We start from the raw sequence: 27,380 nt of genomic DNA, 5'->3' as shown, positions 1-27,380 counted from the left end.
TGTAAAAAAAAAATAAAAAAAAAAGATCAAAACATTTTTAAATAATAAATTCTAAATAAAATAAAAAAATACTATAAATTAAAAGTAATTGATTTATTTTAAATTGAATCGCAACAAACTTTTTTTATTTTTTTTTTAACTTTTTTTTTAACATACATCAAACAAAAGTAAGGGCCAGATTCACGTACAGCGGGCGCAAGTTTACGTAACCGGTTTACGTTACACCGCCGCAATTTTTCCGATTTAGTGCCCGATCCACAAAGCACTTACCTGGAAATTTGCGGCGGTGTATCGTAAACAGGTCCGGCGCAAGGCGGTCCAATTCAAATGGGGCGGGTACCATTTAAATTAGGCGCGCCCCCACGCCGCACGTACTGCGCATGCTCCCGTCGCAAATTTCCCGACGTGCTTTGCGCGAAATTACGACGCGCCGACGTTTTGTGAATCGCGACGTGAAAAAAGATTTACGCCGGGAAAAAGAAAAGATTTGAAAAAAATTCAAAAGCGACGCGGGGAAGACGGGTATACTTTAACATGGTGGAGTACTTTTACACCATGTTAAAGGTGCCCTATCTTTGCGACGGAAATGTAACACTCGCGACGACGTAACGATGGGAAAAATCTTCGTGGATCCCTGTAACTCCTAATTTGCATACCTGACGCTGGTTTACGTCGCGAACTCCCCCCAGCGGCGGCCGCGGTACTGCATCCTAAGATCCGACAGTGTAAAACAATTACACCTGTCGGATCTTCTGGCTATCTATGCGTAACTGATTCTATGAATCCGCCGCATAGATAGAAACAGAGATACGACGGCGTATCAGGAGAAACGCCATCGTATGTCATTTGTGAATCTGGCCCTAAATTTTTAAACATCTAAAATTTTAATCAAAAGCCATTTCTGAAGCGTCTTCAGAGTAGGAAAATCCGACATACGATCCATTAGGATCAGGAAATATTTCTCGAAAGGCTATTGCCAAAAAAATTGAAAAAAAGATCAAAACATTTTTAAATATTTTTAAATAATAAATTCTAAATAAAAAAAATAAAACACAATATTCTAAATAAAAAAAATAAAACACAATATTCTAAATAAAAAAAATAAAACACAATATTCTAAATAAAAAAAAATAAAACACAATATTCTAAATAAAAAAAAATAAAACACAATATTCTAAATAAAAAAAATAAAACACAATATTATAAATAAAAAAAATAAAAAATGATTTATTTTAAATTGAAATAGAACAAACAGGTTATTTTTTTTTAACATACATCAAGCAAAGGTAAATTTTTAAACATTTAAAATTTTAATCAAAAGCCATTTCTGAGGCGTCTTCAGAGTAGGAAAATCCGACGTACGATCCGTTAGGATCAGGAAATGTTTCTCGGATGGCTCTGACTGCGCAGGAAGGAATTACGTTTCTGTTTCCGCTGCCCAGAGATCCGTAAATCCATTTGATAAAAGAACGGTAAGCTTTTCTTCTTCGGCGCCTTTAAAAAAAAAAAAAAAAAATGATAATTATTATCGGGTAATATTATAGCAGATTTATGCAAATATAAATTGTTTTCATTTTTTTTTTTTTTAGATTTTCCAATATACTTATTTGCGTCTGCATCAACAACAGGCGGTTCCTCTAAGTTGGTCGCAATGATTTCAGTGAACCTCGGGGCGGTTGTGATACAACTTCCTCCTTCGGGGAAAACCCCGGTCACCTGAGGAAAATTACGGCAACACACGGACTCTATTTCGGTCGCCATTGGCCCACAACGCCGACACCTACACCAGTCTGGGGTCCTAGTTCTGTCTTCTGCCTGAGAAGAGGAAGAATGTTCTACTGTAATGGCTACACTTGGATGGACAAAAAAAAAATGTAACATTTTGGGCCAGATCCAAAGAAGAATTACGCCGGCGTATCTATTGATACGCCGCGTAATTTCAAAGTTCCCGCGTCGTATCTTTGTTTTGTATGTACAAAACAAGATACGACGGCATCTGGACTCGATCCGACGGGCGTACGTCTTAGGTGGCGTTTCCGTCGAATTCCGTGTCGAGTATGCAAATTAGCTAGATACGGAGATCCACGAACGAACGTACGTCCGGCCGGCGCATTTTTTTTACGTCGTTTACGCTCGGCTTTTTCCGGCGTATAGTTACCCCTGCTATATGAGGCGTGCTCAATGTTAAGTATTGGCCGTCTGTAACGGAACGATGTATTCTGCCTGGACATCTATAATCATCATGCAGTGAGGCATACAAAGGGTTAATTGTAGAGTGACTCTTTCACTGCTAAATTCTAATGTCCCCCTTTCTTCAGCAGATTGACTCTCTTTTGTGTATTACAAGTTAGCAGTCTCCTGTCAGGTGTATGCTGATGGGATTATCTGTGAGTGTGTATTGTTCTAAAGGTTAATTGAATTCTATTGATAAAGGAATGTGTCTGATCAGGTCATGTTAAATGTGGTTCGGGGCCGAAATGTCTAGATACTGATTAAGTGATTGGCTCAAGGGGATGTCATTATTTTAAAGTATCTGTATTGAAGCCCCCCTCTGTGTGAGGAGGGGGCGGAGATTTTCATAGTAACTAGATATAAACCAGGTGAATGTACCATTAAAACAGTCCTACTTGACCCTTCAAAACATAGCCCCGTCTCGTTCTTGGAAGGGCGTTCTATTGGATTGTTATTCTGCTATTTTTGCAGCTGAACCTGACTCTCTCTCTGGATCTCGTGGATGGGATATACCAGCTGTACTTGCATATCGCAACTTGCCAAGGAAAAGGACGTCTCCAACGGCTGATACCCTCTCACTACTTGGGTAGCCGTTACATCGTTATTCCCACGTCAAATTTTGAATTTTTTTACGTCGTTTGCGTAAGTCGTTCGCGAATAGGGATTTGCGTAGAATAACGTCACCGTCGTAAGCATTGGCTTTTTCCGGTTTAATTTCGAGCATGCGCACTGGGATACCCCCACGGACGGCGCATGCGCCGTTAAAGAAAAAGGACTTTTACGTCGGGTCACGACATATTTACATAAAACACGCCCCCATCACATCCATTTGAATTGCGCGCCCTTACGCCGCCAAAGATACACTACGTTGCCGTAACTTACGGCGCGCATTCTTTGAGGATTAAAAAAAAGTAAGTTACGGCAAATATGCGCCAGGGTACGTGGATCTGGCCCTTTATGTACAGAATAAAAAAATAAAAAATAAAACATAAACCATTCTAAAATTTTTTATTTAATATTACATCATTTGTATCATTAATACCTCTCAAAAATAACATAAGATAAAGAGTGATAATCAATATAATGTAAAAAACAAAAAACTATTTAATGTTTTAAAACATAAGGAAACCTCAAAATATTGTTACTTACATATCTCTATGTGTGATTATAAATAAATACATATCTAAATATATACAGATATATACAGATATTTGTGTGTGTGTATATATATATAAAATTTGAATAAATATAAAGTATTTTTTTAAATAAATGACACTAAGATTCGATCTAACAATATTACATCTAACGCCCTGTACACACGATCGGTCAATACGATGAAAACGGACCGATGGATTTTTTTGGTCGGTTAACCGATAAAGCTGACTTTCATCAGTCGCGCCCACACACCATCGGTTAAAAGAACGTTCGTGTCGGAACGCGGTGACGTAAAACACAACGGCGTGCTCAGAAAAATGAAGTTCAATGCTTCCGAGCATGCGTCGACTTGATTCTGAGCATGCGTTGATTTTTAACCGATGGATTTCCCCACAGACGATTGTTTTTTTTTTCTTCTATCGGTTAATTTTAAAACAAGTTCCATTTTTTTTTTAACCGATGGATAAATAAACGATGGGGCCCACACATGATCGGTTTGGTCTGATGAAAACGGTCCATCAGATCGTTCTCATCAGACAAACCGATCGTGTGTACGCGGCCTTACTCTTTTTCTTCCTCTGTCAGTGATCTTATTCTTTCACTTCCTTGAGTATTATCCTAAAAAACATTCATAAAAAAAAAAAAAAACATGATTTAGTAGAAACATATAATAAAAATAAAACAGAAAACATATAATATTTTTTTTTTTTTTTTAGTAAAATAAATTACCATTTTTAAAGTGAATATAAATGTGTCTCTGACGAAATAAAAATATTTAACTAAAAAAAAAAAAGGAAAAATATTATAATTAAAAAAAAAAAAACATAGATCATATCTAATTACAAATAGCTATTCGAAATTAGCAACTAAATATATATTAGTAATTTAAATAAAATAGAAATAATTGATTTTTTAATAAATAATAAAATATATACATTTTTATATATAGATATTTAAATGCGTGTATGTGTGTGTGTGTGTGTATATATATATTATAAGTGTGTGTATATAGATGGACATATAGAGATATATATTTATTTAGCTGTATCGATAGTTAAATTAGTTTGACATAATTATTTAATTTATAAAAACATTTCTGTAATCAATAAGTACACAATCTTTAATTTTTATTTTTTTAATATATATTATTAGAATTAAATGATATTAAATCTTAAGTTAGGGGATTTTTATGTGAGAGATGTCAAATGTTGTAAAAAGGCAAGCACGCTAAAAACAGATAGTTTTATGAAAATATATCAAAATGTACTAATAATTGTAAAAATCAATTTCCAATAGTTAATATACAGTAGTTAATAATACAGTAGTTACAAATACAGGATATATGACAGTATGCAGGTAGCCAACAAGTTTCGCACAGAGGTGCTTCGTCAGGGCCTTGCAACTTTTCTTTTGAATAGTGTAGTCTGTGTATGACATAAAATACACAAAAGGTGGGTAGGGGTGGAACCAAGGAACGGTGCACTGAGGTGGGAAGGGGTTGGAGACAAGGAACAGTGCACGGGGGTTGGAGACAAGGAACGGTGCACGGAGGTGGGTAGGGGGTGGAGACAAGGAACGGTGCACGGAGGTGGGTAGGGGGTGGAGACAAGGAACGGTGCACGGAGGTGGGTAGGGGGTGGAGACAAGGAACGGTGCACGGAGGGGGGTAGGGGGTGGAGACCAGGAACGGTGCACGGAGGTGGGTAGGGGGTGGAGACGAGGAACGGTGCACGGAGGTGGGTAGGGGGTGGAGACAAGGAACGGTGCACGGAGGTGGGTAGGGGGTGGAACCAAGGTAGTGGTGGTATGGTTTGGGTGATGGTGGTGGTGGAATGGTTTGGGTGGTGGAATAGTTTGGGTGGTGGTGTGGTGGAATGATTTGGGTGGTGGTGGTGTGGTGGTATGATTTGGGTGGTGGTGGAATGGTTTGGGTGGTGGTGGAATGGTTTGGATGGTGGTGTGGTAGAATGATTTGGGTGGTGGTGGTGGAATGGTTTGGGTGGTGGGTTGGTGGAATGGTTTGGGTGGTGGTGGAAGAATGGTTTGGGTGGTGGTGTGGTGGAATGATTTGGGTGGTGGAATGGTTTGGGTGGTGGAATGGTGGTGGGTGGGGAAGCAACTTTTAAAGATGTCCCCAAGCCGCACGGAAAACCGTTGGCTGGAAAATATAGGGACAGGTGAATAAATTTCTGGAAAGAAGGCTCTCCGCACAGCGCTGTTGAAGTCGGGGATTAGGAGAGGAATTGACACTGGGCACTGGTAGGTGACACTAATGACACTGATGGGTGGCACTGATGGGCAGTGGTAGGTGAGACTGACGGGTGGCACTGATGGGCACTGGTGGGTGGCACTGATGGGCACTGGTAGGTGACACTAATGACACTGATGGGTGGCACTGATGGGCACTGGTAGGTGGCACTGATGGGCACCGGCAGGTGGCACTGATGGCCACTGGTAGGTGACACTAATTACAGTGATGGGTGGCACTGATGGGCACAGGTAGGTGGCACTGATGGGCACAGGTAGGTGGCACTGATGGGCACAGATAAGGTGGTACTGATGAGGACTAATAAGATGGCACTGATGGGCACAGATAAGGTGGTACTGATGGGTGACACTGATTGGCACTGGTAGGGGACACTGATGGGTTGCACTGGTAGGCGGCACTGATGGGTGGAACTGTGGGCACTGGTAGGTTGGCGCTGTTGTGTTCTTTTAGGTGGCACAGATGGCAGAGATGAGCAGGCGGCTCTAACAGCTGCCGGTGATTGGCTTTTTTTTTTCTCCTCACGCTATTAGCCCCTGGGAGAAAGAGACCCCGGGAAGAAAAAGACCCTGGGAAAAAGACCCCATCCACTAAAAGTGCATTGTGCAATAATATGTGATATAAATAGTGAATAATGTCCAATAAAAATGTTCAATAACATGCGTGGGTGAAAAAGACCCAGTCCATACATTTTCTGCAGTGAAGGTGTCCCATAAAATCCACCACGGGATCAAACATAAAAAGTGTCATAAATAATAAAAACGTGTCCAGTGCACAATAAAACAAATCCAATATTTAAAAGGAAATATCAATCGTAGATTTTCAAAGTGCTCCACTAATAATCAGATTCCACAGATACTGCTTCAGTGCATGATGATGAGCGTGCACACGTGCTTGCAAACACAAACGCCAGGCAATCCGCAGTGTAGATGTAGAGATAAATGTTTCTGCAAGTCCCTTACCTTAAAGAGGCTTGTATTAAGCCTATTGTATTGCTGATACAAACGTATCCCGTGTATATCCCACAGCCAGCCTGCTGATCCAATCCCATAAAAGACGGCTCACAGGGTCACAGCGACGGCACTCAAACAAAGCACAGGGAAGCCTCCATAGCGTAAAATCATTTACAATTTATTAACCACTTCTCTACTTTGGGTGTTTTTCAGATTTGGTGTTTACAAGACTAAAACATTTTTTTTTGCTAGAAAATTACTCAAAACCCCCAAACATTATATATTTATTTTTTCTAATACCCTAGAGAATAAAATGGCGATCATTGCAATACTTTTTGTCACACCATATTTGCGCAGCGGTCCTACAAGCGCACTTTTTTGGGAAAAAAACACTTTTTTGAATTAAAAAATAAGACTGCAATAAATTTGGCCCAATTTTTTTATGTATTGTGAAAGATAATGTTACGCCGAGTAAAATGATACCCAACATGTCAGGCTTACAAATTGCGCCCGCTCGTGGCATGGCGTCAAACTTTTACCCTTAAAAATCTCGATAGGCGATGTTTAAAAAATTCTACAGGTTGCATTTTTTGAGTTACAGAGTAGGCCTAGAATTATTGCTCTCGCTCTAACGATCGCGGCGATACCTCACTTGTGTGATTTGAAAACCGTTTTCATATTCGGGCACTACTCGCGTATGCGTTCGCTTCTGCGCGCGAGCTCGTCGGGACGGGGCACTTTAAAAAATTTTTTTTTTTTTTTTCTTATTTTTTTTTATTTATTTTATTATTTTTTACACTGGAAAAAAATAAAAATAAATAAATGATCACTTTTATTCCTATTATAAGGAATGTAAACATCCCTTGTAATAGAAAAAAGCATGACAGGTCCTCTTATATATGAGATCTGGGGGCCAAAAAGACGTCACATCTCATATTTAGGCTTAAATGCAAAAAAAATAAAAAAAATTGAAAATGTCATTTTTTCAAATGACAAAAAAAAAAAATGTTTCTTTAAGAGGCTGGGCGGGACTGACGTTTTGACGTCACTTCCGCCCAGCAGAGCTATGAGGACGGGTGAAGGAGATTTTTCCTTCAGTCTCGTCCCCGCTCACCAGCCGAGTGGTCCCGATCTCCTCCGCCGCTACCGACGGCTACGGTAAGCGGCGGAGGGCGCGGGAGAGCGGCGGGAGGGGGCCCTCTCCTGCCCCTGATAACGGCGATCTCGCGGCGAATCCGCCACGGAGACCGCCGTTATCGTTAACAGAACCGCTGACACTAAAGATTGATACCTCGGTTGTGGCAGCAGCTGCCGTTACCGAGATATCAATCTTTAAAGTGTGGACGCATATATACGTACAGCGGTCTGGAAGTGGTTAAGAAAAGAAACAGGTAACACTCACAAACAGAGCTGTATCAACAGCATATGTACAAATTGTCTCCGCTCTGCGGCCGCGAGCGGATGAAGTCACCAGCAACCCTCCTACTTCCTCACGCGTATCGTGATACCACACGCCATTTAGTCATAGGATGGAGGGCGGCTGGTACGAGGGTGACTTATATAGTGCCGTAATGACAGGATTGCTACAGGAACCAGACAACGGATATTATACAACATTACACCTGGTTAACATGATGCTAATACCGATGCTCAGATGCATATTAAAATATTTATACGTCGGGATATACGTGGGATACGTTTGTATCAGCAATACTATAGGCTTAATACAAGCCTCTTTAAGGTAAGGGGCTTGCAGAAACACTCATCTCTACATCTACACTGTGGAAAGCCTGGCGTCTGTGTTTGCAAGCACGTGTGCACGCTCATCATCATGCACTGAAGCAGTTTCTGTGGAATCTGATTATTAGTGGAGCACTTAGGTACTTTGAAAATCTACGATTGAAAATTCCTTTTAAAATATTGGATTTGTTTTATTTTGCACGATTGTGCACTGGACACGTTTTTATTATTTATGACACTTTTTATGTTTAATCCTGTGGTGGATTTTATGGGACACCTTCACTGCAGAAAATTTATGGACTGGGTCTTTTTCACCCACGCATGTTATTGAACATTTTAAGGAATTTTTTTGCTTACAAAACCTTTTTATTGGACATTATTCACTATTTATATCACATATTATTGCACAATGCACTTTTAGTGAATGGAGCACTTTATGGATTTTTTGCTTATTCACCTTTAACTACTTGGGACCTGCTAGCCGTCAAATGACGGCTACAGCGCGGATCCCAAAATCCAAGTGGACGTCAATTGACGTCCGCCCCTTTGGGCGGTCCCCGCGCGCGCTCCAGAGCGCGCTACTCGGAAAATCTGTGTTGGCCGTGTCCCTTGGACACAGCCAATCACAGATCGCCGCGAACGGCCAATCAGAGTGGCCGTTTGCGATGCGATCTGTGCGGCCAATGAGAGATGATCTGATATGTAAACATATGAGATCATTTCTCATTGCCGTTTTACACAGAGACAGCGGTGCTGTCTCTGGAGAGGAGACCGATCTGTGTCTCTTGTACATAGGGACACAGCATCGGTCACCTCCCCCAGTCACCCCCCTCCCCCCACACAGTTAGAACACTTTATAGGAAACATATTTAACCCCTTCCTCACCCCCTAGTGTTAACCCCTTCAATGCCAGTCACATTTATACAGTAATTAGTGCATATTTATAGCACTGATCGCAGTATAAATGTGAATGGCGCCAAAAATGTGTCCGATGTGTCCGCCATAACGTCGCAGTCCCAATAAAAATCGCAGATCACCGCCATTTCTAGTAAAAAAATAAATAATAAAAAATAATAATTCTGGGCCATATTCTCAAACAAGTTACACCGGCGTATATGGAGATGCGCGGCGTAAGTGTAAAGATGCGCCGTCCTATCTATGCGCCGTAGTCACAGAACCAGATCCGCCAGAAATCAGGCTACTCCTGTCCGTCTTAACTAGTTTAAGTTTACGCAGCGTAGGCGTATATTTCAGCTGATGGCATCCTAGGCTGCCATAGAATTAGTATTCAAATATGCAAATGATGTAGATGCGCTGATTCCCGAACCTACGCGCGATCGGCTTAGGCTACGCGCTGTGCGCGTAAGACGATTGTCCGGCTGAAAGTTACCCCTTATAAAGCTCGGTTAACTTTGCTCCAGACCTGAGTAAGTTAGCTTGAAAAAAGCAAATACAGCAGCACCATCCCGGACGAGCTGAGCAACCAAATTTTTCGGACAACACATTCGTATGCCAACATGCCAGGGGCAGGCGTGGTCTTAGCACTGCTAGTGTGTGAGGAGGAAGAGGCACTTAGAAGGAGGAGGGCACGGAGGAGGGCACGTGAGAGGATCTACCCACAGCGCATTAGCCTCTTTGGCATGGCTGATGTGGATGTGTATCACCGTTATAGATTCAGCCCTGCTGCCATCCTTGAAATTACCAGAGCCCTGAAGAATGACATCAGCAGCCCAACACAACGATCCCATGCAGTGCAGCCACTGGTGAAGGTCCTGGCAACATTGCATTTTCTTGCCACAGGCTCTTTTCAAAGAACCAGTGGAGACGTGGTTGGGATATCCCAAACCAGCATGAGTAGATGCGTGCACCAAGTTGTCCCCGCAATACTCCGACGCATGTCTCACTACATAATCAGACCCACCCAGGAGGACATGCGGCTGAAGGCAATGACAGATTTCTGCCTAATTGATGGTTTCCCACGCACTGTGGGTGCAATTGATTGTACCCATGTGGCAATACAGCCCCCCCACGAGACCGAGCACATATACCGCAACAGAAAGCATTGGCATTCTATCAATGTCCAAGTGATCGTGGATGCACATGGCCTCATATGGCACGTCCGTGCAAAACACCCCGGATCCAGCCATGACAGCTTTATATTCAGGCAAAGTGACATCCCAAGACAATTTGAGCAGAACATGTATGGGGACAGCTGGCTGGTTGGTGAGTGACATGGGTGTCAGGTATGACTGTCCCCCCCCATGATGCAGACATCACGAGGGGCACATGCATGACTAACATCCTCCTGTCTTTTCCCTTCCAGGTGTCTCTGCCTATGCCCTGGGACCCCATCTCATGACTCCATTCCGCAATCCACAAACACCAGGAGAGAGAAGATATAACGAAGCACACGCACGCACCCGTGCAGTGGTTGAGCGAACATTTGGCCTCCTTAAGTCACGATTTCGATGCCTGGAAAAGACTGGGGGTACCCTGCTGTATTCCCCCAACTTCGTGTGCCAAATCATCGCTGCATGTTGCGTGCTGCACAACTTCGCAGTGAGAAAGGGCCTGCAGATTGACCTACGTGATGACCTGACCCCCCAACCACCATGTCCCCCCCTAACCGAGGCTACCCCGTCTGCTGATGGTACAGCAGTCAGGAGATGTCTCGTGGAGCGAATCTTTGAACGTTAAACACAAACATTAAACATGGCACACAGAAAATGCACGCATGCACACCACTGTGGTCCCTAACACACACCCCACATGCACAGAACATTGGATTAGACCGAAGTACACCGCACGGTACTAAGGAGCAGCAACGCCGCGTCAAGGCCCCAATGATGTTGCTGTCCATTCATACGTCATTCATACGGACCTGGGGAGAACTTATCACCAGCGCCCGAGGGTGACCCCCCTTACTGGCAGGAATGTCACCACCCCACATTCACACACCATTCACACTGTACTCTGCAACACTGCCTGTGTGCAGCACCCAAAATTAAAAAAAAAGCTCTTAACCAGAGCAAATAATAAAATAAGCTCTTAACCAGAGCAAATAATAAAATATGCTCTTAACCAGAGCAAATAATTAAAAAAGCTCTTAACCAGAGCAAATGAAGAATAAATAATCACTTGCCCCGGCGCGGGCTACGCCTGGTGCCCAGGTTCCTGGCCCTCACTTGCCTGGGGGGAGCTGGGGCATCAGGTGGAGGAACATCTCCAGGTGGAGGAACATCCCCAGGTGCCTCCCTGCCTGCCTGTCTGCCCTCCAAAGCCAGTGCTATGCGGGTGAGCAATGACTCCTGGGTAGCTGTCTGGGCCTGAACAGCCCTTCGCAGGCACCTGACCTCCCCCACAAGTTCGGCAGTTGTAGTCTGCAGCTCACCCAGGCTGGTGATTGTGGCTGCGCTGTTTCCAGCCACATCTTGGAGAGCATCTGGTACTGCTCCCGAGGAGGCCAAGCTGTCGGACAGGCGCCTCAACTCCACCAAGATTTCCCCCATATGACGGCTTTGCTGGTCCTGCTGCCTGGCCAGATTCTCATGCAGCATTTCTGCCGCACCCCTTGTCCTGTGGGTAGCCCTCCTGGGGACAGGAGTGGCTGGGCCCCTTGCATAGAGTGAGGACCTTGAGGGGCTGGAGATGAGGGGGATGGGACGGGAGGGACTGGAGAGGGTGTTGGAGGACCCTGAGGGGCTGGAGATGCGGGAGCTTTGTGATGGTCCTGCCACCACATGCGACTCCTCCAAAAAAAGGAAGACCTCCTGCTCGCTGTGGACCACCTCTTCCTGGACCACCTCTTCCTGGACCTCCTCCTCAACAACCTCCTGCGCGGAGGACTGACCACTCCCCTCCACCAAGGCCTGTTGGCTTCCCAGGAGGTCAGTCACAGAAGCAGACTGCTCAGTGGATGATGGTCTGTGACGGCCACTGGCAGCATTGGATGGCCCCGCTTCATCCTGCTCACCTGTGGATGACACAAAACATTCACATGTTGGTGGACCCACACACTTGTCACATAACCCACCACCCCCACCACACATGCAACACACCAGATAGAAGATAAAACACACTTACCTGTCCTCATGGGTGGCTCACTTGAGTCATGGCCCTCCAGGCCCTCCACCTGCTCCCTCCGAAGGCAGTGGGCAATCACTTCCTCCTCTTGAGTGAGCCGGGTAGAACAGGGTGGCCCCCCTCCTGTGCCCCTGGCATGCTTTGCAATGATGGCCATCTTGTTCCTGACCACACCACGCAGGTCATTCATTTTTTTCAGAATTTCCTGGGGGGTCCTTGCCTCATGGCCTAAGGCATTGACCTGGGCAGTCACTTTCCTAAGGATCTCCTCCTTTTTGGTTTTACTTGTGCTGCCACTGTCAGCACCATGGAGTCTTGAATCGTATCTCTCCATGGCAGAGACTACGATGGCCCTCTCATCTTGGCTGAAATTTTTTTTTCTCCTTTCCTTCCTGGGTCCAGGCATTGCAAAGCTAAAGAGCAAAATCTCACGGACACCACCAACAGAATAAATGGAGTCACTTTGCACTCGTTGGGCGCATGTGGTGACGCTTTTATGCACTGGGCCGGCCCAACTCAGCAGGGATTTACGACTACTGTTGTTTTGCGCATGCGCAGAGGGCGGGGCACGTTCGGCGCATGCTCCGTTCGGTCTGGACATCATTTGCATGGGGTCACGGTTCATTAGCATTCTTCACGCCCACATCCCTCCTACGGTCACTTGCGCCTACTTACGCCGACACATTTCAGCTCCGCGAGCGCAACGTAGGACGCATGTGGTACGGGAATAAGGGAGAGCTCTCTCCAAGTTAAGCCGGCGTAGCGCAACTATGATGCGCTACACCTGAGTAAATATGCGCCGATCTACGAGAATATGGCCCTCTGTCCCCTGTTTTGTAAGCGCTATAACTTTTGCGCAAACCAGTCGCTTATTGCGATTTTTTTTTTTTTACCAAAAATATGTAGAAGAATACGTATCGGCCTAAACTGAGGAAAAAAATTTTTATATTTTTTTTTAAATTGGGATATTTATTATAGCAACAAGTAAAAAATATTGTATTTTTTTCAAAATTGTCGCACTTTTTTGTTTATAGCGCAAAAAATAAAAACCGCACAGGCGATCAAATACCACCAAAAGAAAGCTCTACTTGTGGGGAAAAAAGGACGTCAATTTTGTTTGGGAGCCACGTTGCACGACCACGCAATTGTTAGTTAAAGCGACGCAGTGCCGAAAGCTGAAATTTCACCTGGGCAGGAGGGGGGTATATGTGCCCAGTAAGCAAGTGGTTAATTATCATGTATTTAGATATGTTCTATGAAGAAATTATTGCTACTATGATATGAATTTTTTCAGGATTATTTTATTGTTTTCACCTTTTCAACACTGTGCTCTTATTGGCCCGTCTGTTTACCTGAATAGGTCATTTTTATTATTACTTCACTCCCATCACATTATTCATTGTTGCTGGGCGGTTTATTGATTGTATCTGGAGTGGAACACATTTAGACACACTGGGCCGGATTCAGAAATGAGATACGCCGTCGTATCTCTGATTGCGCTCGGTCGTATCTATGCGACTGATTGATAGAATCAGTTACGCATAGATATCCCTAAGATCCGACAGGTGTAATTGTCTTACACCGTCATATCTTAGGCTGCAATTCCAGGCTGGCCGCTAGGTGGCGCTTCCGTTTGTTTACGCGAGGAATATGCAAATTAGTATTTACGTCGCTTCAGAAACGAACGACCGCCCGTCGCTTTATTTTTACGTCATTTGCGTTCGGCTTTTTCCGGCGTATAGTTACCCCTGCTATATGAGGGGTATCCTATGTTAAGTACGGCCGTCGTTCCCGCGTCAAGTTTTGAAATTTTTACGTCGTTTGCGCAAGTCGTTCGCGAATACGGCTGGACGTAATTTATGTTCACGTCAAAAGCAATGACGTCCTTGCGACGTCATTTAGAGCAATGCACACTGGGATATTTTTACGGACGGCGCATGCGCCGTTCAAATAATACGTCAAAAACGTGGGGTCAAGCCCAATTTAAATAAAACACGCCCCCTTCATCCCCATTCGAATTACGCGGCCTTACGCCGCAACACATACGTTACGCCACCGTAACTAAGGGCGCAAGTTCTTTCTGAATAAAGAACTTGCTTCCAAAGTTAGAGCGCCGTAACGTATCGGAGATACGTTACGCGGGCCGGACAGATACGCCATTGTATCTGAATCCGGCCCACAGGAATTGGCGGATTCACTTTCTAGAAATTGTTACTTGTTTGTATTTTTATTCTTGGAAATTTTTTTTTTTTCTATCAACAGGAATTGTTATTATGAATATTTAGCTTCATTTCACTTTATTGATTGCAAGCGCCGTTATTTTGTATCTGTTATCAGTGTGTGAACACTATTAGTCGTGGCTTCTGCTTATTAGATACATTAATTGATATTTCATTTATTACGTTTAGTTTTGTGTGCCCTAGCTAGGTTGGTTTTGCGCATTAGTTCCCCCCCATTTTTATATGTGTAGAAGATAAACAAGATCAAGAACTAAGAAAGTTAAAAGGAACAAGTTAACCCCTTCCATACCGGGGGGCACTTCCCCCTCCCCACCTCCCTTCCTGGCCAGAACAATTTTTAGCTTTCAGCGTTGTCGCGCTTTGAGTGACAATTGCGCGGTCGTGCTACACTGCACCCAAACTACATTTTTATCATTTTCTTTGATCACCTCTGCACTATAAATAAAAAAAGAGTGACAATTTTAATAAAAATAAAGATGGGCACTGATGGGTGGCACTGATGGGCGGCACTACTGACAGACATTACTGATTGGCACTGCGGGCATTTAATTGTTATTTTGTCGCTCTCACTGTTATAATCAACCAATAAAATTATAGACCGATCGTTTCTGTGTCACAAAATCGTCAGCCGATCGTATAAAATCCCCCCCCCCCCGTATATAGAAATAAATATTTACCTTGTTGTGCTGCGTTTGTCGCTGTCTGGTGGACCTGCTGGATGAGATTCTCTCTCTCTCTATATACTGTATATCGTTCGGATCATATCACGTGATCGCATTCCATAACACGGAAATAAAGAATGGAAAATCTTGTAGATGAATGACCTGAGGCATCAATCGTCATAGCAACCCACGCAGCTTAAATCAGGCCGGGGGGTGGAGGGAGGGGCATCATTGAGTGGGGCTGCCAAAAAAAAAATATCACGTAACCATCACTGGATAGAGACGGCGTCGGACGTACCCAGGGAGATTTCAGAAATTCAAATTTGAAAGAATAACATAATAGGTAACTATTAAAGGGAACTTCCAGATTCCAATAAGCCCCCCCCATAGACCCCCACAACCATTGGGCAAGAGTTGTCGGGAAGAGGCCCTTGTCCCCATCAACAGAAGGAGAAGGTGTTTTGGGGCGGACCCCAAAACACCCCGCATGTTGCACTCTCTCGTCCCCCCTCTTTTCCTGCGGCCTGCCAGGTTGCATGCTTGGATGAGGGTCTGGTATGGATTTTTGAGGGGAACCTCAAAACACTCTTTCCATGTTGCGGGCACACGTGGCCTGGTACAGTTCAAGAGGGGGGCGCCAGGTTGCTCTCTCATCCCCCCTCTTTTCCTGCGGCCTGCCAGGTTGCGTGCTCGGATAAGGGTCTGGTATATATTTTGGGGGGACCCCAAAACACCTCCCCATGTTGCGCTCTCTCGCCCCCCCTCTTTTCCTGCGGCCTGCTAGGTTCCATGCTTGGATAAGGGTCTGGTATGGATTTTCGAGGGGGAACCCCAAAACACTCTTTCCATGTTGCGGGCACGTGGCCTGGTACAGTTTAGGAGGGGTGGCGCCAGATTGCGTGCATGGATAACGGTCTGGTATAGATTTTGGGGGGACCCCAAAACACCCCGCATGTTGCGCTCTCTCGTCCCCCCTCTTTTCCTGCGGCCTGCCAGGTTCCATGCTTGGATAAGGGTCTGGTATGGATTTTCGAGGGGGAACCCCAAAACACTCTTTCCATGTTGCGGGCACGTGGCCTGGTACAGTTTAGGAGGGGGCGCCAGGTTGCGTGCTCGGGATAAGGGTCTGGTATAGATTTTGGCAATTTTTTATTTTTATTTTGACCTGAAGGGCCTGGTAGTGGACTGAGGGGGGGAACCCATGCTGTTTTTTTCAATGACTTTAATCTGTATTGCAGGGACCCGACAATTCATTATAGCCGACTTTTTTTCCCTTAGAAATGACACTTTGTGCAGGGACTGTTCTAAGTACGGGAAACATGCGCCACTTTACAGGCATACTATAGACACCCCCCCAGGTACGAAATTTAAAGGAATATTTCACTTTTATTGTTTAACTTTCAGCATTATTAAAATCACTGCTTCCAAAAAAACTGCCATTTTTAAAACTTCTTTTTGCATTGATACATGTCCCCTGGGGCAGGACCCGGGTCCCCAAACACTCCCCTGGGGCAGGACCCGGGTCCCCAAACACTCCCCTGGGGCAGGACCCGGGTCCCCAAACACTCCCCCTGGGGCAGGACCCGGGTCCCCAAACACTCCCCTGGGACAGGACCCGGGTCCCCAAACACTCCCCTGGGGCAGGATACCGGGTCCCCAAACACTCCCCTGGGGCAGGACCCGGGTCCCCAAACACTCCCCTGGGGCAGGACCCGGGTCCCCAAACACTCCCCTGGGACAGGACCCAGGTCCCCAAATACTCCCCTGGGACAGGACCCGGGTCCCCAAACACTCCCCTGGGGCAGGACCCGGGTCCCCAAACACTCCCCTGGGGCAGGACCCGGGTCCCCAAACACTCCCCTGGGGCAGGACCCGGGTCCCCAAACACTCCCCTGGGGGCAGGACCCGGGTCCCCAAACACTCCCCTGGGACAGGACCCGGGTCCCCAAACACTCCCCTGGGGCAGGACCCGGGTCCCCAAACACTCCCCTGGGGCAGGACCCGGGTCCTCAAACACCCCCCTGGGGCAGGACCCGGGTCCCCAAACACCCCCCTGGGGCAGGACCCGGGTCCCCAAACACTCCCCTGGGGCAGGACCCGGGTCCCCAAACACTCCCCTGGGGCAGGACCCGGGTCCCCAAACACTCCCCTGGGACAGGACCCAGGTCCCCAAATACTCCCCTGGGACAGGACCCGGGTCCCCAAACACTCCCCTGGGGCAGGACCCGGGTCCCCAAACACTCCCCTGGGGCAGGACCCGGGTCCCCAAACACTCCCCTGGGGCAGGACCCGGGTCCCCAAACACTCCCCTGGGGGCAGGACCCGGGTCCCCAAACACTCCCCTGGGACAGGACCCGGGTCCCCAAACACTCCCCTGGGGCAGGACCCGGGTCCCCAAACACTCCCCTGGGGCAGGACCCGGGTCCTCAAACACCCCCCTGGGGCAGGACCCGGGTCCCCAAACACCCCCCTGGGGCAGGACCCGGGTCCCCAAACACTCCCCTGGGGCAGGACCCGGGTCCCCAAACACTCCCCTGGGGGCAGGACCCGGGTCCCCAAACACTCCCCTGGGGGCAGGACCCGGGTCCCCAAACACTCCCCTGGGACAGGACCCGGGTCCCCAAACACTCCCCTGGGACAGGACCCAGGTCCCCAAATACTCCCCTGGGACAGGACCCGGGTCCCCAAACACTTTTTATGACAATAACTTGCATATTAGCCTTTAACTACTTGCTGACCACCCGCTGCAGTTCTACTGCGTGAGAGTGAGAGCCCATAGCTCTAGGTCGGCTCTCGAATCGGCCACTAGCGTGCCCCCTGCTCGTCCCTGACTCCCGGGCACGATCGCCGCCGGGCACACGCGATTGCTCGTTACAGAGCGAGGACCGGGAGCTGTGTGTGTAAACACACAGCTCCCGGTCCTGTCAGGGGGAGAAATGCTGATCTTCTGTTCATACAATGTATGAATAGCGATCTGTCATTTCCCTCAGTCAGTCCACCCCCCCTACAGTTAGAACACACCCAGGGAAAATACTTATCCCCCTTCCCCACCCCCTAGTGTTAACCCCTTCACTGCCAGTGGCATTTTTATAGTAATTCAATGCATTTTTATAGCACTGATCGCTATAAAAATGGCAATGGTTCCAAAAATGTGTCCGAAGTGTCCGAAGTGTCCGCCATAATGTCGCAGTACCGATAAAAAATCGCTGATCGTCGCCATTACTAGTAAAAAAAAAAATATTAATAAAAATGCCATAAATCTATCCTCTATTTTGTAAACGCTATAACTTTTGTGCAAACCAATCAATAAACTCTTATTGCGATTTTTTTTAACGAAAAATAGGTAGAAGAATACGTATTGGCCTATATTTTTGGGGGATATTTATAATAGTAAAAAATATTAATTTTTTTCAAAATTGTCGCTCTTTTTTTGTTTATAGCGCAAAAACTAAAAATCGCAGAGGTGATCAAATACCACCAAAAGAAATCTCTATTTGTGGGAAAAAAAAAGGACGCCAATTTAGTTTGGGAGCCACGTCGCACGACCGCGCAATTGTCTGTTAAAGCGACGCAGTGCGCCGAATCGCAAAAAAGTGCTCTGGTCTTTGACCAGCAATATGGTCCGGGGGTTAAGTGGTTAAAATTCGCACTTTTTATTTTTCATGTTGGTGTCCCATAGACTTTAATGGTGTTCTCGCGTTTGCATGTCCCGCTGCGAACCGAACTGGGGGGGGGTTTGGCTCATCCTTAGTGCTGGACTTGGTTATACCGTAACTAGGGTTGTCCCGATACCGATACTAGTATCGGTATCGGGACCGATTCCGAGTATTTGCGGGAGTACTTGTACTCCCGCAAATACCCCCGATACCGAAATAGAATACTTGCTCCCCCCCCGCCGCTGTTACGCCGCATCCCGCCGCCATTACGCCGCATCCCGCCGCATCCCCGCTACCGCCGACTGGGTAATACGCGCGGGGAACATTACAGCTTTCATTTGAATAGCTGTAATGATTCCTGCCGCGCCGCGTATAGACACTCCCCCTCGCTCGGGTGAACTGTCCAATCCCGAGCGAGGGGGAGTGTCTATACGCAGCGCGGCGCGAATCATTACAGCTATTCAAATGAAAGCTGTAATGTTCCCCGCGCGTATTACCCAGTCGGCGGTAGCGGGGATGCGGCGGGATGCAGGTAAGGGGGACATGGCTGGATATGGGGGACATGGCTGGATATGGGGGGGAGACATGGCTGCATATGGGGGACATGGCTGGATATGGGGGGGAGACATGGCTGCATATGGGGGACATGGCTGGATATGGGGGGGAGACATGGCTGCATATGGGGGACATGGCTGGATATGGGGGGGAGACATGGCTGGATATGGGGGACATGGCTGGATATGGGGGGGAGACATGGCTGCATATGGGGGACATGGCTGGATATGGGGGGAGACATGGCTGGATATGGGGGGACATGGCTGCATTGGGGGGGGACATAGCTGGATATGGGGGAGACATGGCTGCATATGGGGGGACATGGCTGCATATGGGGGGGCATGGCTGGATAATGGGGGGACATGGCTGCATATGGGGGGACATGGCTGGATATGGGGGAGACATGGCTGCATATGGGGGGGATATGGCTGGATAATGGGGGGACATGGCTGCATATGGGGGGGCATGGCTGGATATGGGGGGACATGGCTGCATATGGGGGGGACATAGCTGGATATGGGGGGGACATGGCTGCATATAGGGGGGACATAGCTGGATATGGGGGGACATGGCTGCATATGGGGGGACATGGCTGCATATAGGGGGGACATAGCTGGATATGGGGGAGACATGGCTGTATATGGGGGACATGGCTGGATATGGGCAGGACATGGCTGCATATGGGGGGGACATGGCTGCATATGGGGGGGACATAGCTGGATATGGGGGAGACATGGCTGCATATGGGGGGGGACATGGCTGGATATGGGCGGGACATGGCTGGATATGGGGGGACATGGCTGGATATGGGGGGACATGGCTGGATATGGGGGGACATGGCTGCATATGGGGGGGACATAGCTGGATATGGGGGAGACATGGCTGCATATGGGGGGGGGACATGGCTGGATATGGGGGGGACATGGCTGCATTTGTGGGGGGACATGGCTACATATGGGGGGGACATGGCTGCATTTGGGGGGGGACATGGCTGCATATGCGGGGGGACATGGCTGCATTTGGGGGGGACATGGCTGCATTTGTGGGGGGGGACATGGCTGCATTTGGGGGGGGACATGGCTGCATTTGGGGGGGGACATGGCTGCATTTGTGGGGGGGGGGACATGGCTGCATTTGTGGGGGGGGACATGGCTGCATTTGGGGGGGGGACATGGCTGCATTTGTGGGGGGACATGGCTGCATTTGTCCTAAAAAAGTGGTATCGGGACAACCCTAACCGTAATGATTAAAAAATAAGAAATAATAAATCTGCGCTATCAGGGTAACAAGCAGCTACATACAATCCAGTGAAAAAAAGGAAAGCAATACAAACAAAAATCCAAAAAATGCAGCGCTGAAAAATAAATAGTGAAAAGACAATGATGTCTATATTAAACACACATGAGTATAAACAAAAGTATGTGAGTCCGTAGATTTGTACATTAATCTGAAGATTGAAAATAATGATGAATGATGTGGTGGAGACACTATAGACCTAGATGTCAATAACTGTGAAAATATGAGTCCATAAAAGTGAACGTGGAATCAAAAGTTGAGACGATCAATCAAAGTGACAAGACACCCGCGGCGATTCTAAATGAACTAGAATGTTGGTGATAACGCCCGCCACCGGGAGAGGAGGCTTACCGGATGCGATGGACCCAAGTGAGCTTATGCCCAAAGGGTCAGTAAAGCTTGTAAATGGTATGGATGAGAGGATGTACCGGAACACACCAAAACGTACGACCGGCAAATAACGGTGAAGTCTTCGCTTAGTAACGGGTGGAAAGCATAACCTCAGCTGGGAGATGGCTCATGGGAATGGGAGAGCTTGCCCGATTTTTTGGATTGTGTTTTAGATATTCATTGCCAGAAAGGCTGTTAGCAATTTCTCTGAACAGCTTTTTTTAAGTTCTCTAAGGTGTGATGGCGATAGATTCTCAATCTACACCTTAGAGAACTTAACCACTTGAGATCCGCGCTATAGACAAAATACGTCCGCAGCGCGGCTCTCAAGTGCCAAGTGGCCGTTTAAACACGGCCTTTTATGTGCATTACCCGCGCGCGCCACTCGGTGGCGCGCGGCGGGTAAAAACTGTCCCGGCGCATCGCCGAAGACCCGATGCGTGTACCTGGCGGCCGCGATGTCCGCCGGGTACACGCGATCGTCGGTGACACGGTAGGTGACAGCAGGGTAAACACAGAGCTCCACGTGCTGTCAGAGGAGAGGAGACCGATCTGTGTCCCTTGTACATAGAGACACAGCATCGGTCACCTCCCCCAGTCACCCCCCTCCCCCCACACAGTTAGAACACACCCAGGATACACATTTAACCCCTTCCTCACCCGCTAGTGTTAACCCCTTCACTGCCAGTCACATTTATACAGTAATTCGTGCATTTTTATAGCACTGATCGCTGTATAAATGTGAATGGCGTCAAATTTGTGTCAAAAGTGTCCGATACGTCCGTCGCAATATCGCAGTCCCGATAAAAATCGCAGATCGCCGCCATTACTAGTAAAAAAAAAAATAATAAAAAAAATCATAATTCTGTTCCCCATTTTGTAGGCGCTATAACTTTTGCGCAAACCAGTCGCTTATTGCGATTTTTTTTTTTTTTTTTACAAAAATACGTCGAAAAATACGTATCGGCCTTAACTGAGAAAAAAAATAGTTTTTTTAAAAAAAAATTGGGATATTAATTATAGCAACAAGTAAAAAAAATATATATATTTTTTAAATTGTCGCTCTTTTTTTGTTTATAGCGCAAAAAATAAAAACCGCAGAGGTGATCAAATACCACCAAAATAAAGCTCTATTTGTGGGGAAAAAAGGACGCCGATTTTGTTTGGGAGTCACGTCGCACGACCGCGCAATTGTCAGTTAAAGCGACGCAGTGCCGGAAGCTGAAATTTCGCTTGGGAACGAAGGGGGTTCATGTGCCCAGTAAGCAAGGGGTTAAAAAAAGCTGTTCAGAGAAATTGCTAACAGCCTTTCTGGCAATGAATATCTAAAACACAATGGCCCAGATTCAGGTAGATCCGCGCAATATTTGCGTGGGCAAAGAGCAAAGATTTTTGCTCTGCGCCCACGCAAATATTTTGAAATGCCCGCGATTCACGGAGCAGTTGCTCCGTAAATTGCGCGGGCGATATGCTAAACAGCCGGGCGTAAGGCTGCCTAATGTAAATGATCCCGCCGGGGGGCGGGAATCATTTAAATTAGGCGCGCCCCCGCGCCGAGCGAACAGCGCATGCTCCGTCGGGAAACTTTCCCGACGTGCATTGCGGCAAATGACGTCGCAAGGACGTCATTTGCTTCTAAGTGAACGTGAATGGCGTCCAGCGCCATTCACGAATCACTTACGTAAACGATGTGAAATTTAAATTTCACGAGCGGGAAGCGCAGCTATACTTTAGCATTGGTTGCCCCTGCTATTAGCAGGAGCAACCTTGCGCTAAAGTCGCCGTACGGAAACTCCGTACCTTGCGTGCGCAGGGCCCGCGCAAGTTTTGTGAATCGGTGGTAGTATGCAATTTGCATACTATACGCCGATCACAATGGCCGCGCCCCCTAGCGGCCAACGCAAGAATGCAGCCTGAGATATGAAGGCATAAGGAGGCTTATGTCTGTCACATCCTAGGCTGCATTCGGTGTAACGAGGTTCCTGAATCAGGGGCACTCGTTACACCGGAGCAAGTAAGCACTTGCGCCGCGCAACCTATGGTTGCGCGGGCGCAAGTGCTTCTTGAATCTGGGCCAATCCAGGGAATCTGATATGGAAAGCTTGTAAAAAATCGGGCAAGCTCTCCCATTTCCATGAGCCATCTCCCAGCTGAGGTTATCCTTTCCACCCGTTACTAAGCGAAGACTTCACCGTTATTTGCCGGTCGTACGTTTTGGTGTGTTCCGGTACATCCTCTCATCCATACTATTTACAAGCTTTACTGACCCTTTGGGCATAAGCTCACTCGGGTCCATCGCATCCGGTAAGCCTCCTCTCCCGGTGGCGGGCGTTATCACCAACATTCTAGTTCATTTAGAATCGCCGCGGGTGTCTTGTCACTTTGATTGATCGTCTCAACTTTTGATTCCACGTTCACTTTTATGGACTCATATTTTCACAGTTATTGACATTTAGACATAGGTCTATAGTGTCTCCACTAGGGTTGTCCAGATACCGATACCAGTATCGGTATCGGGACCGATGCCGAGTATTTGCGGGAGTACTCGTACTCGTGCAAATACCCCCGATACCGAAATAGAATACTTTCCCCCCCCTTTCCCCCCCGCCGCTGCCGCCGCATCGCACCGCCACATCAAGGGACATGGCTAGAGGGACATTGCTGCATATGTGAGGGACATGGCTAGAGGGACATTGCTGCATATGTGAGGGACATGGCTGCATATGTGAGGGACATGGCTAGAGGGACATGGCTGCATATGTGAGGGACATGGCTAGAGGGACATTGCTGCATATGTGAGGGACATGGCTAGAGGGACATGGCTGCATATGTGAGGGACATGGCTAGAGGGACATGGCTGCATATGTGAGGGACATGGCTAGAGGGACATGGCTGCATATGTGGGGGGACATGGCTGCATATGTGAGGGACATGGCTGCATATGTGAGGGACATGGCTGCATATGTGAGGGACATGGCTAGAGGGACATGGCTGCATATGTGGGGGGACATGGCTGCATATGTGAGGGACATGGCTGCATATGTGAGGGACATGGCTAGAGGGACATGGCTGCATATGTGAGGGACATGGCTAGAGGGACATGGCTGCATATGTGGGGGGACATGGCTGCATTTGGGGACACATTTAAAAAAAGTATCGGTATTCGGTATCGGCGAGTACTTGAAAAAAAGTATCGGTACTTGTACTCTGTCCTAAAAAAGTGGTATCGGGACAACCCTAGTCTCCACCATATCATTCATCATTATTTTCAATCTTAAGATTAATGTACAAATCTATGGACTCACATACTTTTGTTTATACTCGTGTGTGTTTAATATAGACATCATTGTCTTTTCACTATTTATTTTTCAGCGCTGCATTTTTTGGATTTTTCTAACCGTAATGATGCCTGCAGGTTTTGGTATTGTGTGTTTTTTTTTTTTTTTCCTTCAGTCGGCTTTCATGTTAAAGCAATCCTAGCAGCTAATTGGCCTCTAGATTGTTTTTACAAGCAGTGAGAGCACATCCCCCCCCCCCCGCACCCCGCACCCGCCGCCTTCCATGTTTTTCTCTGGCTCTCCTGTCCCACCTGAGAACGCAGCCAGTGGTTCAGCCAGCTGATCATAGAGCTGAGCGAAGACCAGAACGGCCCCAATCATCTCTATGGCCTAAAAAACCGGAAGCTACGAGCATTTCATGACTTCGATTTCGCCGGATATGAACAGCGCCATTGGGAATTCGGGAAAGCATCTTATCACACCGATCTTGGGGGGGATCAGATACTTTGAGGGCAGAGCAGAGATCTGTGCCCAGATTCTCGTAGACTCGCGTAAAACTGAGCGGGCGTAACGTATCTGATTTACGCTACGCCGCCGCAAGTTTTACAGGCAAGTGCTTTATTCTCAAAGAACTTGCCTGTAAAGTTGCGGCGGCGTATCGTAAATCACCCGGCGCAAGCCCGCCTAATTCAAATTCGGCGGGTAGGGGGCGTGAAGCATTTAAATGAAGCGCGTTCCCGCGCCAAACGTACTGCACATGCCCCGTCCGAAGAATATCCCAGGGTGCATTGCTCCAAATGACGTCGCAAGGACGTCATTGGTTTCGACGTGAACGTAAATGGCGTCCAGCCCCATTCACGGACGACTTACGCAAACGACTTAAATTTTTAAATTTCGACGCGGGAACGACGGCCATACTTAACATTGGTTGCGCCACCATATAGCAGGGGAAACTTTACGCCGGGACAAGCCTAACGTAAACGTCGTAACTTCACTGCGTCGGCCGCGCGTACGTTCGGGAATTCGCGTCTCTAGCTAATTTGTATACTCGACAGGAAAAACGACGGAGGCGACACCTAGCGGCCAAAAAAAAAATTGCATTTAAGATCCGACGGCGTGAGAGCCTTCCACCTGTCGGATCTAATGGTTATCTATGCGTAACTGATTCTAATAATCAGGCGCATAGATACGACGGCCCAGATTAGGACTTACGACGGCGCACATGGCGCTGCGCCGTCGTAAGCCCTTTGAGAATCTGGGCCCCTGGAGTCTAATAGACCCCACATTTTAAAAAAAAAGAGTACCTGTCACTACCTATTGCTATCAGAGGGGATATTTACATTCCCTGTGATGACAATAAAAGTGATAAAAAAAAATTAAAAATAAAAGGGACAATGTAAAAATAGAATAAAAAACGTAAAATTAATTATTGGAGAAAATCAAATAAAAATTGAACCCCCATGCTCGTGCACAAAGGCAAACGTCGGCCTCGTGTCATATGTAAACAGCAATTGCACCATTCATGTGAGATATCACCGCGAAGGTCGGATCGAGGGCAGGAATTCTAAAAGTCGTAACCTGCAAAGGTTTATAAAGGCTTTTAGAATATGTCAGAAGGCTGGCCGCAGGCTAGCCTGGATTTGTAGGAGGAGTCTGGGGGTATATATCTCTCCTCCTCCTGCAGGTCCCTCGTCGGCTCGTCTTTCTGGTTCACGTCCGGTGCGCCCCGACGTCATTTCCGGTCATTCGTTCAAGCAGGGGAATCGTGCAGCAGCAGTGCTCCTCGTCTCGCCTCGTGGGCTCCAGGTATCATGCGGCGGCGCGCATTCCTGCGACATGGGGGGTTGTTCGCTTGGCACCGCCATCCACGAGTATCGGCATTCATGGCCGGGGGGAGCAGTAAGAATCGCCGTTCATGGCCGGGCGGAAAGGGGGGGGGGAGTGTTGCATGTTTACAGGTTGCAAGATCAGCATCGGTACCCCTCAGTCTGCAGTCTACATGTGTTATTTACATGATCCAGTCAGATTGTATACCTAGCCTGTGTTCAAGGATGTAAAGTAGGGGCATTCAGCAGTTGCATGTGTGTGTATATAATATATTTTGTACTGGAGCTATCCTATTGGATGGTATTCAGGGGAGGACAGCCAATTGTATATTGACAGCATTCTCCAGGATCCCTATGGATGTGCTTCCACAATGTACATTGATATTTACCATTGTAAAATTTGTCATGCGTTTGTCATGGTAAGTCGGTCATGCGTTTTGTCTTTAAACCGTCAGGCATTTTTGTCATGATAGATCCGTCATGCGATTTGTCACGGTCGATCCGTCATGCGTTTTTTCACTATCAGGTAGGCTGTCATGCAATCTGTCATGGCTTCCATGCGTCGGCATGGGAGTCAGTCATTCTTGGTTAGGCATGCGATCAGTCATGGATATCTGTCATGCGATTTGTCGGTCATGTATTTTGTCAGGGCAAGCGGTCATGCGTTCGCCTCATGGTGACTAGTGTTGAGCGGAATACGCCATATTCGATTTCGCGATATATCACGAATATATAGACGAATATTCGTGAAATATTCGCTAAAATCGAATATTCGGGATATTTTATCAAAAACATTTTTTTGCGAAATTTCGCTAATGCGAAATTGATTGCGAAATTCTGAGGCCCCGTACACACGACAGAGAAACTCGACGTGCAAAGCACGTCGAGTTCCTCGTCGAGTTTTGGGATGAAGCCGCCGAGAAGCTCGGCGGGACGCCTTCTCCCATAGAACAACGAGAAAATAGAGAACATGTTCTCTATTTTCTCGTCGAGCTTCTCGGCGGCTCCATCGAGCCAAAACTGTACAGACGACAGAGTTTCTCGGCAG

The 27,380-nt window shown here is 47.1% G+C and overlaps 1 long non-coding RNA gene across 1 annotated transcript; it reads right to left on the bottom strand.

Moving 5' to 3' along the window:
* Positions 1-1,292: 1,292 nt before the first annotated feature.
* LOC120924766 lies at positions 1,293-4,168 on the bottom strand. The gene is made up of 3 exons (XR_005746419.1): positions 4,117-4,168; positions 1,604-1,815; positions 1,293-1,494 (listed from the first exon to the last, which is right to left on the bottom strand). It is a non-coding gene; the product is annotated as an uncharacterized LOC120924766 (long non-coding RNA).
* Positions 4,169-27,380: the final 23,212 nt, after the last annotated feature.

Source organism: Rana temporaria, chromosome 1, assembly GCF_905171775.1.
Source record: "Rana temporaria chromosome 1, aRanTem1.1, whole genome shotgun sequence".
Taxonomy (NCBI): domain Eukaryota; kingdom Metazoa; phylum Chordata; class Amphibia; order Anura; family Ranidae; genus Rana; species Rana temporaria.
This window is presented reverse-complemented; position numbering and strand designations above follow the sequence as displayed.